Raw genomic sequence first — 6,826 nt, forward strand, 5'->3', positions numbered from 1 at the left:
ATCATCGTTGAGTAGAAAAGCTGCCAATGTCTTCCAGTCAGCAACTCTGCTTTGTTAGAGTTTGGTTGTTGGGCTCTGTAATGTGTATTAAAGAGACACTTAATTATTTTGAGGGGGATTCTTTTTTAAGTTGTGACCAGGCCAAAAGTTGATCCCACAGTTACGTGGACTATCTGAAGTACTTGTTCAGATTTTAGCTATACAACCACATCTTCAGAGACTTGACCAACTAATTTTTTTAACCAAATGCCAAAATGTTTTCCTTTATACACATAGCATAACTCTTTATCCTATATCATGCCCATATATGGCTAAATGTTGAGGGGATTCTTAAGGATGATAGAAAGATTATCACACAATGCAAATTAAAATAACAAGGATAGACATTACTACATGTGGATTAAATCAAACAAGTACACGAAAAAATTTGGAATTTTCAACTAGAGTAGGGACCATAGCACATCCAAGTTGGAGTAGTCCATGATATTAAATCACCGTAAAACAATAAGAAGTGTTATATCCCTACTGTGCTCAAGATACCATAACGGAAATGCACAGTAGGGATATAACACTTCTTATTGTTTTACGATGATTTAATATCATGGATACCATAACGGAAATGCACAGTAGGGATATAACATTTCTTATTGTTTTACGATGATTTAATATCATGGATACCATAACGGAAATGCACAGTAGGGATATAACACTTCTTATTGTTTTACGATGATTTAATATCATGGATACCATAACGGAAATGCACAGTAGGGATATAACACTTCTTATTGTTTTACGATGATTTAATATCATGGACTACTCCAACTTGTTTCAGTGCTTTTTATTGATGTGCTATGGTCCCTACTCTAGTTGAAAATTCCAAATTTTTTCGTGTACTTGTTTGTTAGCTTTTTTTTGTAAATAATTTTATTATGACCACGCATACCGTATCTGAAATGGCACCTTGCGCCCCAGCTATATCAATTATCGTACAAGTGAAGAATCCATTACGCTTCGTTGTCAGCTATGTTCAACCTGTTACACAGCATTTTGAATCAAGAACTGTTCGTAAAGCACCTCTACAATCCACGCATACAAAAAGAAAGAATAGTGCCACGCGCCCCAATTATATTAATTATCGTCTGAAAAGTGAAGTATCCATTACGCTTCGTTGTTGGCTATGTTCAACCCGTTACACAGCAGTATGAATCAAGGACTGTTTGAAAAGCACTTCTGCAATCAAAATAGCCACTATGAAAAATACGGACAATTTCCTTTACAAAGGGAAGCCATCATGTGCTACCGCCAAATCGACACCTTTCTGTCAGCAAAGATGAATGGGACACAAAGGAGGACACTGGTAAGTCCATGAAGAATGCATTGTATATACTGCGGTATGCCAAAAGGCACCTGTCAGGCAGAAGCGACGTCAAACAGTGAATAAATCAAGCCTGTAGCCTTAGCCATTATTGAGTTACGCTTGTATGAAGGCATCAGTCAGTTACTCAGTCAGTAGAAAATTCCATCAAGTAAATGTTTTTTTAAAATTCCGTAGCAACTTGTTGAAAGTGTTTCAGGTCGATCTGAAAGCATGTTTGGGCTTAGTTTTACCTCACCAATACTGCTCATCATCATCAGGGAAAATTGAGGCTGGTTTTTGAGTGATATTATTTCGTGGGCCACGCCTACTTCTTTGTGGTCCCTACTATACAGTTATACTATCATACTGTATGATATACTATCGTACTGTATGATAGGTACAGGTTTTTCATTATTTACTCTTGGCATAGGTTATACTGTGTTCAAAAACTGACCTACAAATACAGCTTTCAACCATATAAGAGAGAGGAAGCCCTTGGGAAAACACCTTGTTTTATTTTAACTATCACTATATATAGTTAGTTACTGTTGTATATAATGTCTTACTTGTTGAATATCTACTGCTGCCACCAGACATGTCTGTAATGTATCCAATATGTACATAACTACAGCTACATAGGTGAGAATGAATATAATTCTACCTATAGAGAATAGTAACAATATCCTGAACAGTCAGGAATCACAAAATCACCCAGATCATAATTATCACAGTAAATTTTGCAAAAACATGTTTAGAATAAGTGTTCAGACTTGACATCTAAGTGATGTAAGGGGCTTGATATATAGGATAGATCTGTGAAAACTCGACATAATGATGGATTTTTTGATTTTTTATTATTAAATATTTATAATCTACTTAGTCCAAATGTATGCTCTGGAAAAGTTTCAGCCTTATATGGCAATAACTTTTGGAATTAAAGCCCCATACCAACAACTGAAACATTGCAAGTTGCAACATTGTATATCTTTGCATTTGTAAGTTACAATTGTATGTTTTTGTAACCAACTGTAATTTACTTTCACTATACTTGCTGTACAAATCAACCTATCATGTTCACCATAAATAGAGGAATCTATTGCTGGGAAAGAAGCTTTCCTCACATCACCTTTCTTCAAACACAAAATCAGTGAAGAAAATTGATCGCATACTATCGCTTTGACATGATGGAAACAAATGCCCATATCTCATGTATCTCAAACTCCTCTTGAGTACGCAAAACAAGATGATATGTTTTTACCGTTAGTCCCACATTTAAAACTTTTAAAATATGCAAGTAGTTTACCCATTGCATGTAATCCATGGTTTATACATCCTATAGCTGACATGCTGCAAGGCTAATAATAGGACAGGCCAGCAACCCTGACACAATCTCAACTCTCAATACATATTTGTGAACTTTAAGGTTTGACATGTTCTAAAAATCTCCACACAAGATATTGCTAGCTAGACATATTATAATTCAACAATATAAAACTGGACCTGAAAATGGGTTGGTAGCTACATAGTTTGTAATTAATTACTAGATGGATTCTGATTTGACTCGATCTGTAGTTTTAATAGTGCAAAGTTCTGGTTTAAATCTTGACCTGAGCTAGTCTGGAGAAGAAATTGAAGACGTCCATATTTTTAAACACAGTGCACATAGAAAGTACATCAACCAAACTGTTTGACTGTCACGTCTACCATGTTTTTCTACTAACATTTAGCTACCATCTGTACTGAAATCATTTATTCACAGCTGTAAATTAAATATACAACCTTCTGCCATGCAAGAGCATCTTTTAGTGTACATCTGATATGATCAGTGGCATGTTTCTTTTTCCCCTTATATCTTTTCTCAGGCTAAATAGAATACCCTTGCCACCATCCCCAGCACTGGCTGTCAAGTACTGGACAGCTAGATAGCACTAGCAACTGTAAAACAAGCTATATGAGGGTGTCAGCACTAAGTCTGCCCTTAGAATAGACCTGATACTAGCTGTTACAAGACAACGTACAGAAGATCGATGTCCCCTAAGCACATGATGGCAGATGAGAAGCAACACCTACATCTCAGCCATAACAAACACAACTACAATTTGTTACCCATTTGTCTGCTAACATCAGGGGTTCAGTTTCAGGTCATAGGATTGCACCTTATGTACCTTTATTGTACTTTAGGTGAAAAGATGAAAGTAAAACTGTAGCTACTTTTATTTCCATATTGTACACTTTTCGAAGGCCACAGGTGTGCTGTAGTTTCTAACAGTGCTGTATCTACCCAAGAGTGCTGTATTTCCCTTTGATCTATATAATACAGCACAGTCTACACCATAGCCCCAAACAGTAAATAATTGTACCCGCAATATGTAGTAAGCTATGATACCATTCCTTTTTCTAAACCAAGAGTACAAAAAGACCTTTCTTTTCCTAAATCAACAACAGGGTACAGTACAAAACCTGTAAAAATCGTGAAGGTACAATCACTAGCTGTCTATTTAAAACAAAGATTGATAGTACAGTTGCTAAATGTTCCAGAGAGGTTTGGCTGAGTAGTACCACTACTAGACTGGCAGCAGACATCATGTGTAACAGCAGGCTTCTCTTCAACAGGATTCTGACCACGAGAGCAATCAGACTGTACTACAGAGATCTTTGTATTAGTAGAATTTTTGATTGAACTGCAGACGTAATTATTACACCAGATTACAATCAGGCTGTACAACAGGCGTCTCTTACATATTGTGATCCGTCCAGTCCTCCACATCTCCATCACATATCGGCATAACCACTTGCACAGTAGCTCAGGATCTTGACTTTCTAGTAACTCAGGTGGTACACAATCATTAGGCATAGTCGCTGATCGATTTGATGCCAATTCCTTAAAATTTTTCATAGCCCAGTTTGAATTCGCCCAAGTATTTGAAGGAATTACTCCTTTGGCAGCCTTTTCACATTTGGGAGAACTCACTGTCCAGAGCAATGAAACGACTACGATTAAGGCTATACAATCTTTCATAGATGCTGTAGCTGCTTTCTTCTCAGTTACCTTCTTCTATGTTCAAAGCGATAACTGTACTAACTGTACTTTCAAATAATGTACACGAGAATATCAGAAGATCAACATCACATTTGAAACATCAACTACACTATCATACGGTACTACTTGTATATACACATACTAAATAATTAGAATACACAAAATATCAATGTTAACGTTCAATGTTCTGTTGCTTTGTTCTACTATACTGACATGTTTTATACCATGTAGCAGCAGTTTGCAACTTCTAATAATTTTTTCTATAAAATTTGCATGTTGAACAAGACAAGCCCATGTGTACATGTAATGATATTACACAAGTACTGAAGATACTGTATTTTACATGAGCTGAATAGTCTCTGTGCAAAGGTAGAATAAGGGGTGTAGAAGGGCTCAATACATGTTTTAGTTTGTTGTTTGCAATGGTGTCATTCACTATAGGAAAACAACACTGCCGTTATGGAGTAATTAATTCTTACAGTAGTGATGATGTGGCAGTCATGATAGTCAACAGTAACAGTGATCAACAATTATTACAATATGATCATTTTGTATAATACATTACTTTCAACTGGTAGTGTGACTACATTTAATATATTTTGTTACTGTTTCATAGTACACGTGGTCTGGTCCTACCCCCCTGCCATGTTTTACCCAGTGTCTTCAATTCAGGTAGTGCTTATAAAGAGTACAAAACTAACCTAGTATAATATGTAATATTGAGATCACATGATCCAGTGTAGTAGTCTGGTGATCCCCACTAATCATCAGGTACTCAGTATACAATGACAAGATGGCTGACAATAACTGCTCCTGACTGGGAGTGGTCTATATTGAAATAATTGTAAATAAACACTTGAAGAATCTCCCTGTATGGTGGAACTTGTCTTTATATAAAGTATACAATTTTTTTCAACTAGAGTAGGGACCATAGCAAATCAATAAAAAGTACTGAAACAAGCTGGAGTAGTGCATGATATTAAATCACAGTAAAACAATAAGAAGTGTTATATCCCTACTGTGCTCAGGATAACGGAAATGCACAATAGGGATATAACTAGAGGTGTACCGATATCCGATATTGATGCCACCAAAAGAAGCTGATAACCGATACTCGATCCGATATTTGCATTATAGTTAAAAGTGTACATTTACCTACCCTACAACAACATGTGCATGTATTCATTGCTATACTCTGCCTGTGGTGGTATACAGCTTGGGTTTATATTGTGCAATCCAGACAATTAGGCACCCACAAACATTTTTATGTATACTCCCATGAAGCTTTATACGGATATTTCTACATTACTCCGCATTCTAATGGCTTGTGAGAAAGCTGGTACAGCAAGCTTCCTTGATTATCCCGTGACCCTTTTTTTATTACAAGGTACTCTATAACTGCTTCATTTGTAAAAACTGTAATAAGCTTTGCAGTAACAGACACTAGAATCGTATGTATTTATATGGCTTCTCGTGGCATAGCGCTTGTTTCAGAGTGAACAATAAGCCACTGGCACTAAAGAGCCACATGAATAACGTAGAAAATGCACAATCAGTTTACGTACAAACTATTGTCCTGTATAAATATCAGTAGCGATATCGGTCCTCCTGCTGCTTTGTACCGATACCGATATTGGTAAAAATTACCATATTGGTGGCCGATATTATAGCCAATCCGATTATCGGTACACCTCTAGATATAACACGTACTTCTTATTGTTTTACTGTGATTTAATATCGTGCACTACTCCAGCTTGTTTCACTACTTTTTATCGATGTGTTATGGTCCCTACTCTAGTTGAAAATTCCAATTTTTTGTGTACTTGTTTGCTGACTCTGTAAAATAAAATTATTATGATTGGTGAACTCATACATATTGCATCAAAAGAAATAGCACTGCGCACCCCAGCTATCGATTACCATCTGAAAAGTGAAGTATCCATTATGCTTCATTGTCAGCTTTGTTTCAACCCATTACACAGAATTACGAATCAAGAACTGTTTGAAAAGCACCTCTACAATCAAAGTAGCCTCTATAAAAAACACGGACAATTTCCATTATGAAGGGAAGCCATCAAGTGCTACAGCCAAATTGGCACCTTTCACTGTCAGCAAAGATGAACGGGACACAAAAGAGGACATTGGTAAGTCCATGAAGAATGCATTGTATGTACATGTACTCCAGTATGCCAAAAGGCATGCATCCGGTTGAACAGTGAAAAGTCAAGCCCAAAGCCTTAGCCGCTATTGAGTTATGCTTGTCTGAAGGAATCAGTCAGTCAGTCAAAAAATTCTGTTTAACCCTTAAACCTGCATAATTCAAAAAACTGGATTTAAACTAATATGCATGCCTTGCACAAAGTGCTGTAACTCTTGTAGCGTCCATTCTATGGCTATGCAATTTACACTATTCTACTTGTGACGTAACA

The sequence above is a fragment of the Dysidea avara genome, chromosome 8 (genome assembly GCF_963678975.1).
Source record: "Dysidea avara chromosome 8, odDysAvar1.4, whole genome shotgun sequence".
Lineage (NCBI taxonomy): Eukaryota > Metazoa > Porifera > Demospongiae > Dictyoceratida > Dysideidae > Dysidea > Dysidea avara.